Genomic DNA, 14,651 nt, shown 5'->3' on the forward strand with positions numbered 1-14,651 from the left:
CTCCCTCCCTTCCTTCCTTTCTTGTGCTAGGAATTGAATCCATGCTAGGAGAGTGCTCTATCACTGAGCTACACCCCCAGCCAGATACTGCACTAAAGTTGTGTGTGTGTCTGTGTGTGTGTCTGTGTGTGAGATGCTGTGGATGGAAGCCGGGGCCACACACATGCTAAATCCATGTTTCACTGCTAAGCTCCACCCCAGCCTGCACTAAACTTCTACTGAAACTATGGTGTTCTATTGTGTTAGGGGAGCTTTTCAGGGCCAATGAACTGATAGTGTGCCGCATGAGTTCTTCTTGGCTTAGTTAATTGTGCAGTGTTGTTTATAATGATGAGAAGCGTCCTTCTGTCTGTGTCTCTAGCCACACATCAGCATCAGTCCCCCACAGCACCAAATTTGCAGTGTCTTTGGCAAGTCTGCCCTGAGGCTCTGATGGTGCAGACCTGGCCTGAAATGGCTTCCTCAACATTCTCCAAAACCCAAGAAAGGTGTAAAGTGAGCCTCCTGCCCAAGAGAAAGCTCTGCAAAGGATTGCTTGGGAAGACTTGGGGCAAGTGGGGAGATGAGAGAGACTTGAGAACAGCCACACTTCGCCTCTTTTGGAAATTGGAACCTTTTGAGAACCTCAGAAACCTGTGCATCCCCTGTGAAGTTAACACACAGGTGGCCCAGTCACCCATCTTAATGTCTTCTTTGGGAGACCTACATCTACCGAAGCCCGCATGAGGACCGTGCTCTAAACCTAAACCACGAACACAGGGACAGGGTGTGTCCATAAGGCAAGCAAAGAAAAGAATCAGAGAGACGTGGGCAAAGTGATGGGGACCGGACAAGTGGGCAAGGAGAGGCTCTCCAGGCCCCGAGATATTCAGAGCCAGCCCCACCAGCCCTCTACTGAGTCAAGCCCGACTTCAGAGCTGGGCTGTGCCCATTTCTCATGAAGGGAATAGAAAACACTCCATGAGAGCCAACTGGTTCCCGGTCCCACTGTGCTCTGGAAATCAGGAGCCAGGATCTGCTGCTTGGGTGTTGACACCCAGCCTTCTTGGTCAGGGATCACTCTTTGTCCTCTCTCCCTGCCAGCCCATGTTTCACCCTTTGAGGGACTGGAATTGCCATGGTTAAATGTTTGTGTCCCTCCGGTGTTCATGTTGGCTCTTAATCTCCAGTGCAATGGTGTTAAGAGGTGAGGTCTTTAGGAGGTGATTAGGTCAAGAGGGCTCCGCTTTTATAGGTGAGATTAACACCCACAGTTCAGAAGTGCCAGTCCATGCTTTGCAGAATTAAATACAAAAATAGCATGGCAGAAGGGCCTGGGCAGAGGAAAGCTGCTCACCGCATGACATCTAGGATGCAGAGAGAGCCTAAGGAGAAGTTGGGAAAGAAGATATTGCCTTGCAGATCACACGCACATTGACCCACCTTTTCTGACCAGGCCCTACCTCCCAACAACATATCTGCTATAATGTTCCTGTAATCCAGTGATCTTCCAAAGGTCCTGTTATGATCCCATAAGGCTTTAGAGAGAGAGATCTAGTTATAAACCATCACATGTGTGTTGTTCCACCTCAGTCATTCCTTTCCCCTGAGGACAAACCACAGAATTTGTAGCTGATTCTTGCAGCCTGGGGAGCCGCTGGACCTGCAGCATTCAGCAGGTTTGGATTCCAAACCTTTCCAGGCATCTTTTGCAAGGGCTAGCCCTGACCCTGCACAATAAATCCATCTCTTTGCCCATCTTTCCCATGCACCTCACATTCAACAACTGAGACAACTGCACAAGCCCATGCATCTTAGAGCAGGGGCACAGGGGTTCCCAACTGGGCTGGCCTTGACCCTTTGTGGCTGGAGGTTGGGAACCCCTCAAGAGACGACTGAGAAAGTGATGCACTATATGATGGAGAGACTTTCCATTTACCAACTTGTACTGAAAGCAGTCTGTTCCATTGTTAATCTTCGTATTCTCAGCAGTGGACTCATGGAGGCACACAGAGACATTTAGCAAAGGCTTAATGAGTAAGTGAATGCATGGATAAATGAAGAACACGAAGGATACTGATTAAAAAGAGGAAAAAGACACTGATCTCAAGTGCCTCAGAAGCACAAGGTCCCAAGTTCAATCCCTGGTAACCCCCCAAAAAAGTTTCTTAAAAAGCATTTTAAATGCTGAGCAGAAACTCCTGAGACTCCTATATAGAGCAGAGTATAGCTGGAGGGTCACAAACTGGAAAAATTTGGCCCTGCACTGTGAGTGCTGTCCATATTGCAAGCATGCCGTGACAGGCTTTGGTGCTTAGGAACGCCTTTGCTCCCCTCCCTGCCCCACTCAAAGGGGTGTTGAAGCTCCAGGCTCTTTTGGTTTCTCCCACTGGATGGTTTGGGCTGGAAAGAGACATTGCAGAGCTGCAGTTCTCAACACTGCGTGATAATCACTAGCGGCACTGCTTAAACTCTGATCACCGGTCCTTGCCCCAGAGTTTCTGACTCATGTTGGAGGTGGAGCTGGAGAATTTGTCTTTTCTGAAGTGCCCAGGTGATCTTAGTCCCTTGGTCCAGAGGCCACACTGTGAGAATCGATGGTACAAAATGTTGGTCATGGAGATTAGCTCTGCTGTGAATTCCCTGCATAATCCGAACCCATGATCCTCTTTTTGTTTTTCTCATCCGTGAAATTATAATAATAACAATTCTTAACTCAGAGTCATTGTGAGAATTCAAAATTTCTGTGAGAAAACTGGATACCTTCATAGCGATGATTGAAACTACTTTATTTCCCCCCAAATAAGACTGGGTCTTATATTAATTTTTGCTCCAAGACACAAAGGGGTTATTCTCAAGGGATACCTTATTTTTTAATGTATAACAATCTACATTTTTTTCATTTATTTATGTACAAAAATCTACATTTATTCAAATACGGTCATGTCGTCTTCTTCTGGAACATCTTCATAACTTTCCAAATCCCCAATTGTGGCCTGAATTTCTTGCAGCTCCTTTTCCTGTAGAACCATTGGCCCCCCAATCTCTCATGTCCAGCAATAGAGCTCTCCTTAAATGAGCATGCACCTCTTGTCCATGCAGCCTGCTCATAGTGCATTGTTGCAATGTATAGAGTTATGAAGATTCATATTAGACACAACCACATTTGTTCATTATTGTGTGAGCACCTTATTAATGTGTTGTGTCTCTGACTGGTCATTTGGCAATAAGTCTTGAGTTCATCTGTTTACATAGGTGTTTATCTCTCGTCCAAAGGCTACTGCTTTGGTATTTACAAATATTTAATTACAATTTATATTATTATTTAAGTGTTTTACTTAATTATAGTTTATATTCTCATTTCTTTTAATTATTAATGTCAATAATATTCTTTCTATTTAATTACATATTACTATTATCATTTTATAATTCAATACATCTGTTGTGTGTTGCAGTGGGCTTACTAAATATGTCCATCTGGCTGATGATCTTAAGTGGGGCGTATTTTGAGGGTAAAGCTTATATTAAAACTATCCTGAAAAATCATGCTAGGGCTTATTTTCAGTCAGGTCTTATTTTCATGGAAATATAGTAGAGTCTTATCTCTTACCTTGTACAACAATTAACTCAAAATGGATCAGACTTTAATGAAAGGCCTAAATGTGATAAAATGTGTAAAGCATTTTACCACATGACTAGCATATAGTAAATATGCAATGAATAGTAGCATATTACCTATAAAGTAAGAGTATTTCCTAAGCTCAGGATAATTGGTATCTGGCATGGGTGCACAGTTGTTACTAACTGCCCAGACAGGACTTAAACATGTCTGTCGTCCTACTGCTTCAACATCCCAGACTGCTGGGATTATAGTCACATACCTCCAGGCCCGGTTTAATTAGAGCTTTCTTACCAAATCATGGAAGTGACTTCAGAACCTTCAACACAGCTTTCCAGGCCACCTCTACTAACTGATCAACTGCACTCCGCAGTCCAGTCAAAGGCTGTTTCCTCTCTGTCCATGTGGGGACCACAGGTCTTTCTATATCGACACAAGCTGAGACAGCCTCTTCCCTATGTGAGAGCACACTGGTTGGCCTGAGGGATAGCAGGTGGGAAGGAGATCCACAGGAGGAAGGAAGAAATGATTAGTGTACACCAGGGATCATTAAACTGGTCCAGGAACGATCCCCTGGAGACCATGATGCTTGAAGTGACAAGCACCAGAAACCACTGATGCATTTAATGCCCTTCGGTCAAATTCAAAGGAAGAACTGGTAGAAAATCTGACCATGTGATATGAATATATGGATGATTCCTGCATAGAAAAATAGGCTGTCAAACTAAAAGTCATCACTGTTTCCTCAGCTTCCATCAATATTAATTTTGTCCCTTATTTTCAGTCTTCCGCAAGATGGGAAAATTTCTGGGGCAAACACTTAAAATCGAGACCATTCCTACAACTTGGAATAGCCGCAGTGCCATGGTGGGAGGAGTGTGGGCTGTGCTGTCAGACAGACCAGGCTGGAAGGGCCTCAGCTGAGATGTGCACTCAAGGGACCCATCATCCAGCTTAGCCCTGACTGAGGGGTTTCCTGGACAAGGGACTTTCGGTGTTAACACCAGGAAAGTCCTGAGCAGACCCAGTAAATGGTAGCCACCTTGAAGCAAGTGTGATGTGCTTCATGTGAGCTGTATCCATGTGAGTATTACATAAACACAGGGCCAGGTAGACAGTAGATGGCACTAGGTGCTCACTGGTTGTAACTGGGATGACAGTCCCAGAGTTGTCCTCCATAAAGCTCAGGATAATCAGTGCTCTGTGCGACACAGTTCAAGAATGACTGGGTTACTCATGGAATTCTGACTTATCAGGATGTGGAGAGACACCCAAGCTCCTGGGCTTCCAGGGGGAGCTCAGGAATTTGGGGACAACTCAGCTCCCACTGGTAGGTGAGGCCTGAATCCAGATAGGGAGATGCAAGCCTGAGGACTGGGCCGCAAATAGGATCACTCATTATTTACCTACCCTTACTGGACTGTGAAGTCTGTTTGACACACTCATTGCTAATGTTTCTGTCTAAAAACAGAGACAACACCCATGTACCCATCATTCCCTTCAACAAGAATCAACCCATGGCGATCTTGTTTTATTCATGTGCTGCCACCTATTCTCCAGTCACCCCCTGGATGAGTTTCAAGAAAACACATTGCATTTCATCCTGCATATACTTACTCTATCTATAAAACATAGGAGTTCCTCAAAACTATAACCTACTATCATTACCGCACTCCCCCAAACAAACAGTAATTCCTTAACATCACCGAATATTCTAGAAGTATTCAAGTTTTCTAATTGTTTCATCACTTTAAAATAGAGTTATCTGTTCCATTCAGCAGTCACAAGCACAGTACTTTGTGGATTTTTGTCTCACTCTCCTTCCCTCTGTATTGCTCCTTGCATGATTTTTAAACACAGAACTGGATTGTTTGCTTTGTAGAGTTTGTGCCATCTGGATTTTGCTGATTGCACCCCTGGGGAGTAGTTTAATGTGTTCTTCTTCTGCACCGCTGTATTTCCTGGAAGCTGATAAATCTGGCATTTTGATCAGTCTGATGTTAGATTAGTTGTCAAGAAAAGCGAGAGATGGTGCAGTCGCCTTGTCACATCATACTCAGGTGACAAGACTCTTGAAAGTAGGGACAAGTCTTATCTATTTATGTCTCCCCAAGCTCCACACAGGCTGCAGTGAGGCACAGGGTATCAGCTTTTCATCACTATGACAAAACATCTAAAATAAGTTAAAAAGGCAGAAGATTCCTATTAGCCCAGAGTTCCAGAGAGTTCAGTCCAGGCCTGCTTGGCCTATGACAAGGCAGAACATCATGGCAAGGTGTGTGTGGTAGAGCAAAGCTCCTCGCACTATGATGGCTGGAAGTGAAAGAAAAAGGGGCCAGGGTCCTAATTTCCCCTTCAAGGCCATGCCTAAGTGACCTAACTTCCTTCCACTAGACCTTACCCCTTAAGGGTTCAACTGCCTACCAATAGCACCGCAGGCTGATGGCCGGGCCCACAGCCTATGGGCCTTTAGGGAATCTTGCTAAGATGGAAATGCTAACACTACTCCTTGTAGGGCATGCTAGGCCCACTGAGGCAGGGCTAGCAGGGATACGAGGGAAGCCCCTGGGAAGGTGGCTCTATCTGGAGGTCTCCCTGGCTCTCTGGTGCAGGCCAAGGGTTCACTCCCTTAGAGCTCCAGGGGTATGCGTTGCTTTGTTCCTCATTTCTCCTTTTGGAAAGCAAAGATTTCCAGGTGCCATTAATCCTAAGCATTTCTGGGAAGAGCTGAAAGGAAAGGCAAAAGATCCAGAAAGTAGAGGCTCGGGAGGAGTCTGGCAAGCTCGGCTTCCATCCCCGGACAGGTTATAGCTGAGAGGTTCAGTGCAGCTGTGGCTCCCACAGAATCTGGACTGTCCCAGATTGTCCCAGAGGACAGCCACGTTGAGGACGGGCCTCCTGGTCATTCTCAAAAGGGTGAAGTTGTGTGTATGTGCAGGTGTGTATGTGTGCACACACATGTGTGTAGGTGAGTATGCGTATTTTAAAAATATGCTCAAATTGTATCATTTACATTTAGTAAAGGAAAAAGAAAAAAAACCACATAAGGCCTCATGACACAGATTGCAAAAGTAAAGTCTAACAGAGCACACAGACAGATGAAGCTGCGACAGGCATTCAAGCCCTGGGGAACCTGCTTCCAAGGACTGGGGAAGCCAGACAAGCTTTACTTTGTTTGTTTGTTTGTTTTTTGTTTTTCTGAGACAGGATCTCACTTGTAGTTGAAACTGACCTGGAGCTCACTATGTAGCCCAGGCTGGTCTCCAACTCAACAGCGATCCTCCTGCCTCAGCCTCCTGAGTGCTGGGATTACAGGTGTGCGACACCAAGCCCATCAAGCTTTATTTCTTTTAAGGAGGCTGGGGAAATGCGAGTCGGTTCCGCGAGTCCAGGTGACTGCGCGCTTCCTAGAGGCCAGCAGCCCAAGTTCAGTGTGGTCCCTGAACCCTCGCTGCCCTTCCTTCCCTAGGAGGCAACCCTGGTGGAGCTGGCTTGGCAGTCCTGCAGGGTGGCTAACTCCACCTCAGAGCCCTTCCTCAGCTCAGTTTCAGCACCTGGGTGGTCTCTGGGCTGTAGCGTCTCTGGATCCTGGCCTGGGACTCGCGCGCGACACCCTATTCTTGGTTTTCCCAAAATGGCAGAGGGCCCGGGGCCTTATTTGACTCATTCCTCCGCCCACGCCCACCTCCTGTCTCCGCAGAGCGGGTGGGAGGATTTAGTCTCTGTCCTCTGTATTCAACCCAGGATCAAAGGAGAGACAGTACTGGGGTCACCGCCTCCCCTTCTCCTGCCTTGAAAGCTCTCTCCCAAAGTCCTTCTAAGGCTCCTCCGGGGATTTCTGTTGTTCATAACACCCTTCCACAGACCAGGAGGTTATAGAGGAAAGAGGTTTATTTTGGCTGGTGGTTCTGGCCCAAGGCCTTGCATCTGATGATGGTCTTCTTGTTGGCAGAGTCCTAGGATGACACAGGAATCACACAGTGAGAGGCAGGGAGACAGACATAGCCAGCCTGGTTTTTACAGCAGGAGACCCAGCCCCCCAATAACCCTTTAATCCCTCGAGGGGCTCATCCATTCCCAAAGGCAGAGCCCTAAACCCTGTTACAGGTCTCATCTATCCTAACTCTTAATGTCTCCCAGTGGGCATTAAATTTCAGTGAGAGTTTGAGAGGGGACAAACCACATGTAAATCACAAGATATTCTGTGCTCTCCTTATACTCTACTTTGTGACAAAGGTTCATTCTCGGCCCTTTCTCAGTTTTGCTTTTGATAAATCATGGGATGCTTTGGGAAATCAGAAAACCTTTTCTCTCTCCATTATGTCAAGTTTTCAAGATTATTGCCCGTGTAAGATTGAAACATCAATTTGAAAGACGAGAAACAACGGCCCAAAGACATCTGTTTTCCAGTTCTGTCATTTCCAAAGACTTCTCAGCAGGACCAGAGATTTAGTTCAGTGGTTCTGCTGCCTGCCTCACAAGCACAAGGACCCGAGTTCGATACACAGTACCAAAAAAAAACACCCCAAAAACCAAAAAACAACAAAAAACATCTCAGCAGAACCATTTTGCCTAATCGTAAGTCCCCAGTTTTTGTACCCTCATATAATTGTGTACCAAGAGGAGTCGGGATCTGGTAATGCACATTACTTCATGGGGATTCAGAAAGAGCAGCATGGGCTCCTGCTTCTGCTCTTGCCTTGAATATTGGAAAGTTTCAGAGGTTTAGTGTTAATAAAACAAATTATCACAACTTGAGTATCAAACTGAACAGTGATTGTAGTTGTTAAGAACATTTTCCGTCTAAAAAGACATGACACCTGGAAAGGAAAACATTCACATGAAGTGTAGAAAGATAGCAGTTTAAATCAATACTGCTAATGAGGAAAGCATTGCTATGCACGACTCTCTCATTTCTTAAGGCTGTGTCAGTTTGTAGAGCTATGGGTGTTGTGTTCTTCATTTATTTTTTGTTTTTTTGGTTTTTTGAGACAGGGCCTCACTACGTAGTCAACACTGACCTGGAACTCACTATGTAGCCCAGGCTGGTCTTGAACTCACAGTGATCCTCCTGCCTCAGCCTCCTGAGTGCTGGGATTACAGGTGTGCGCCACCACACCCAGCTGTTCTTCATTTCTTAATGAGAAAGGATGCATACAAAAGGGTGAGCCAATGAGAGATGACCAGGATAAGCAGAGAAGCACCAATGGACTCTGGCTGTCACACAAACACAAAGCACAGAGAGCCCTGGTGGTATGGTACATACCCCTGATGGGAGGGGGGTCTCCAGGGGAGCAGGAGTAGCTGCCTACACCTCATCCCTTAATTTCTGGGGATGAAACCTCTAGCTGTCTTAGTTAAAATTAAGTCCTAATAAACCCAGCATAAGTTTCCCCTTCTCCCTCTCCTTCCTTCTCCTTTTCCTTTCGTCCTCCTCTTTCTTTTTCCTCTTTTACGCTAATTTTCAGGTTTTTTTGTTTTGTTTTGTTTTTACGGTGGCCCTTTAGGGATCAAGAAGAGCATTATCCTAACCCTAAAAGGGTAAGACAGGCGTATGAGTGGGGATTAGAAAATGAATCCCAAGGGCTCCATTTTACTTCACTTATTTTTGTTGTTGTTGTTGTATGGATCAAATCCAGGGCTTCACACATGCTGGACAAATGCTCTGCTAATGAGCTGTAGCTAATTTGAAAACACGCTTACAGGGCTGGGGGAGTAGCTCAGGGATACAGCACTGCTTGCATGCGTAAGGCCCAGGTTTTCCTCATCAGCACTTACAGACAAGAAGTTAACAATAAAAACAGGTTTACAGGGAATCCACTCCTGATAATAATAGTACCAAACACTACATATTACAGTTTTTCCTGTACATACACTATTATGATAAAGTTGATCAATTAGACATAGTAGGAGATTAACAACAATAAATAATAAGAATAATGGGGCCAGGGATTTAGCTCAGTGGTTCGGTGGCCTGCCTTGCAAGCGCAAGGACCCGAGTTCAATCCCCGGTACCAAAAAAAAAAAAAAAAAAGAAGAAGAAGAATTACAGTATACTGTAATAAATATGTGAATATGGGTCTGTCTCAAAATATTTTACGTCCACCTTTTCCCTTAAAGAAGCACTTTCTGGCTTCTTTTTGGCATATCCAAATTGCCAGCATCAGCATTCTTAGACTTTGGGACCATTATTAAGTAAAATAACATTTCTTTTTAAAAATTAATTTTATTGGTACATTGAAGGTATACAATATAATGACATTCATCATTGGAAGTTTGCACCTTTACATAATCCGTCTTGGTTCTTATTTTCTCCCCATTTCCCTGCCCTCCCTTCAACCCCTCCACCTCTGCCTACCTACAAAGACTTTGTTTTCATTTTCTCATATTAATTCCATTCCCTTCTTTTCATTCCCCTACTCCTCTCACTTGCCCTTTGCACCTTTTCTTCCTATTTCACAATATCTATTATATTTTTTGGTCCTTATTTACACTTTCAGTTTCTCACACTAGAGAAATGATTAGGTATTTACACACGTGGGTCCTATTTATTTCACTTAAGAGTATGGCCTCAATGTGCATCCATTTAGCTATAAATGTCTCTAGGTTCTTATTCTTTATGGCTAAGTAGTACTCCATTTTATTTTTTTTAAAGCCCCATATTTTCTTTATCCAGTCTTCCGTCGATAGGCAATTGGGCTGCTTCCAAGTCTTAGCTGTTACAAACTGTGCCACTATTAACATAGGTGCACATATATCACTGTGGTATGGTTCTTTTAATTCATTGGGGAAGATACCCAGCAGGGGGATAGCTGGGTCAGATGGAACCTGTAATCCTAGCTCTTTGCGGTATCTCCATACTGATTTCCACAGTGGTTGCACCAGTCTGCACTCCCACCAGCAGTGGAGCAGGGTTCCTCTTTCCCCACAGCCCAGCCGGCCTTTGATATTGGTTGATTTCTTGATAGGGGCCATTCTTTCTGGGGTGAGGTGAAATCTCACTGTTGTTTTCGTCTGCATCTCTCGAAGGAGCAGTGGTGTTGAACTTTTTTTTTTTTTTTTTGTATGTTTACCTGCTATTTTGACTTCTTTGTCTGAGAAATGTCTGTTCATTTCAGATGCCCACTTTTGCATTGGGTCTTTAAATTTGGGAGGTCTGACATTTAAAAGTTTATTATTACTCTAGATAGTAGACCTTTGCTTGAGGAACAGCTGGTGAAAATTTTTTCCCACATTGTGGGTTGTCTCTTCACATTGTTGGTGGTTTCTCTTGTGTAGAAGCTTTTTTTTTTCCTCTCTCCATTGAGTTTATTGGTACTTTTTAAATATACAGTACAGTTACATTCATCATTGGGATCTTGTACCTTTACATAACAGATCTTGGTTCTCATTTTCCCCATACCCCTGACCTCCCTTCACCCCCTCAACCCTTCCCTGTTTACAAAGACTTTGTTTCCATTTTTTCCTTTTCTCATATTTTTTTCTTTTCCCTTTTTTTTCTTTCCCCTACCCTTCCCACTTCCCCTACACCTTTAGCCTTTTTCTTCCTATTTCACATTATCAATTAAACAATTTGAATCTTATTTACATTTGTAGTTTTTCACACCAGAGAAACTATTTGGTATTTACACACATGTCCTATTCATTTCACTTAAGAGTATGGCCTTAATATGCATCAATTTTCCTATAAATGACTCTAGTTTCTCATTCTTTTTTTTTTTTTTTTTTTTTTTTTTTTTGGTACCGGGGATGGAACTCTCGACCTTGCACTTGCAAGGTAGGTGGCAGAACCACTGAGCTAAATCCCTGGCCCCTAGTTTCTAATTCTTGATGCCTAAGTAGTACTCCATCTTATAGAAAAAAACACATATTCTTTATCCAGTCTCCAATTGATGGGCAATTGGGCTGCTTGCTGTATACTGTGTTGCTTTAAACATCGGTGCACATATATTGCTGTGGTATGATTCTTTTCATTCTTTTGGAAAGATACCCAGCACAGGGATAGCTGGGTCAAGTGGAACCTCTAATCCTAGTTGTTTGAGGTATCTCCATATTGATTTCCACAGTGGTTGCAAAAGTCTGCACTCCCACCAACAATGGAGAAGGGTTCCTTTCTCCCCACAAACCTGCCAGGATTTGTTACTGATTGATTTCTTGATAGCAGCCATTCTTTCTAGAGTGAGGTGGAATCTCAGTGTTGTTTTCATCTGTATCTCTCAAATGACCAGTGATGTTGAACACTTTTTCATATATTTATTTACTGCTTTTACTTCTTTGTTAGAGAAATGTCTGTTCATTTTAAATGCTCATTTTTGAATCAGGTCTTTATATTTGGGGGTCTCATTTTTTTTAGTTCTTTATATATTCTAGATAGTAGTCCTTTGTCTGAGGAGCAGCTGTAAACATTTGCCCCACACTGTAGGTTTTCTCTTAGCTCTGTTGGTGGTTTCTCTTGCAGTGCAGAAGCTTTTTAACAAGATGAGATCTCAGTTGTTTATTCTTTGTGCTAGTTCCTGTGCTACTGAGGATTTGTTCATAAAGTCCTTTCCTATGCCAATGCCTTTGAGAGTTCTACCTAACATCTATCAGCAAGTGTAGTGTTTCTGTTTTAATATTTAGAGATTTAATCCACTGGGATTTTAGTTTAGTGCATGATGAAAGACAAAGGTCTGGTTTTAATCTTTGGCAGGTTGAAATCCACTTTTTCCAACACAATTTATTGAGGAGGCTATCCTTCCTCCAGTGAGGATGGCCGGCTCCTTTGTTGAAGATGAGGTAGCCAAATACATCTGGAGTTGTTTCTGTATCTTCCAATCTATTCCACTGATCCTTGGGTATGTTTCTTTGCCAGTACCATGCTGTTTTTATCACAGTGAATTTGTAGTATAGTTTCAAGTTGGGGATTGTGATACCCACTGCCATGTCTCTGTTGCCTAGAATTGCTTTTGCTATTCTAGGTCTCTTCTTGTTTCAAATGAATTTTTGGATTGTTTTCTCTAGTTCTATGAAATATACTGTTGGAATTTCAATCAGGATTGGATTGAATCTGTATAGTAGTTTTGGCAGTATGGCCATTTTCATTATGTTGATTCTTCCTACCCAGGAGCAAGGGATATCTTTCCATTTTCTTATATCCTCTTCGATCTCTTTTTTCAGAGTGCTCCAGTTTTCAGTGTAGAGGTCTTTTGATTCCTTTGTTAGATTGATTCCTAGATACTTTGTGGTTTTTTTATGCTATTGTGAAAGGAATTGTTTCCCTAATTTCTCTCTCAGTGTCTGTTATTTGTGTACAAGAAGGCCATTGATTTCTGAGTGTTGACCTTATATCCAGCTACTCTGCTGAAAGTATCAATTAAGTCTAGAAGTCTTTTGGTAGTTTTTTTGGATCTTCTATGTAGAGTATCATATTGTCAGCAAATAATGACAGTTTAACTTCTTCCTTTCCTATCTTTATTGCTTTAATTTCATTCTCATGTCTAATTGCTGTGGCTAATGTTTCCAGAACTATATCAAACAGGAGTGGTGATAGTGGGCATTCTTGTCTTGTTCCTGATTTTAGTGTGAAGGTTTTCAGTTTTGGGCCATTTAATATGATATTGGCTGTTGGTTTTTCATAGATAGCCTTTATTAAGTTGAGATAAAGACCATCTATTCCAATTTTATGCAGTTTTTATCATAAATGGGTGTTGAATTTTGTCTAATGTCTTTTCTGCATCTATTGAGATGATTATATGATTTTTGTCCTTAACTCTGTTAATATAGTGTATTATATTTATTGATTTATGTATATTTAACCATCCTTGCATCCCTGGGATAAATCTGACTTGGTCAGGATGCATGATCTTCTTGATGACCTTCTGTTTTCTGTTTGCCATGATCTTATTGAGTATTTTTGCATCTATGTTCATTAGGGAGATTGGCCTACAGTTAGTTCTCATTTTTGGTTGGATCTTTCCCTGGTTCTGGAATCAAAGTAACACTTGCTTCCAGGAATGAATTTGGAAGTATTGCTTCCACTTCAATTTCATTGAATTGTTTAAAGAGTTGTGGCAATAGTGCTTCTCTAAATGTCTTATAGAATTCAGCATTGAAGCTATCAGGACCTGGGCTTTTCTTTGCTGATAAATTTTTAATTACCTTTTCAATTTCACTGATTATATTTGGGGTGTTCAGAATTTTTTTATCTTCTTTGTTCAACTTTGGTAATTCATATGTATCTAGAAATCTGTCCATTTCTTCTGTGATTTCCACCAACCATAGGGAAAAAAGAAAGGTCACTGTAAGAGGAGAGAGGAGTAGGGGGCATGCACAACTACTTTTGGAACTCTTATTGTTGGTCATTATGATGGAAATTTATAAACTTTAGCATTTATGTAATCCTTGGAACAGCCTTGTGAGATATGTCTTTTAATACAGAAATCCATCTCACACTAGCATAAACATAAAGGAGATGTATTGGTTTAGTTTTCTGGCAAGAACTGCTTGATCAGAGGTTCCTATAATAATGTCATGAATCTCTGGCAGCAACAGAATCTCCAATTCTATAGGCCTTTCCTACCATGTGACTTTAACATTCTTCCCATCGAAAGCTTAGGGCGCATGCTCCCTGTTCTTGATTTCGCGTGGGCTTATCACTATGGTGGATGTGATACCACATGACTTGTGAAGCTACTTCATAAAGGGCATTGTGGAGTCTGCCTGGAGTGTCTCTCAGGACACTCACTCTGGGGACCCAGCCACCATGCTGTGAGAAAGCTCAAGCCATACAGAGAAGCAGGTGCAGCATCAACCGTCAGATATGTGCATGAGGAATCTTGAAGGTGACCCCAGCCTTGGCTGTCATCCAGACGCAGCCACATGTGAGCCTGAACAAGAACAGCCAGCTGAGCTGAGCCAAACACAGCACCATGCAGCCAACAAAATTATTGTAGTTATTTTCAGACACTAACTTTTGAGGTTGTCACAGGAATACATAGCTAGAACAATCTCCACTTAGCTTGTCCTCTCTTTTTTGCTGAATTCATTCTGTCCTGGGAGAGAGTGTAGACAGTGT

This window comes from Fukomys damarensis, unplaced genomic scaffold (genome assembly GCF_012274545.1).
Source record: "Fukomys damarensis isolate Sample0158 unplaced genomic scaffold, DMR_v1.0_HiC HiC_scaffold_29, whole genome shotgun sequence".
Lineage (NCBI taxonomy): Eukaryota > Metazoa > Chordata > Mammalia > Rodentia > Bathyergidae > Fukomys > Fukomys damarensis.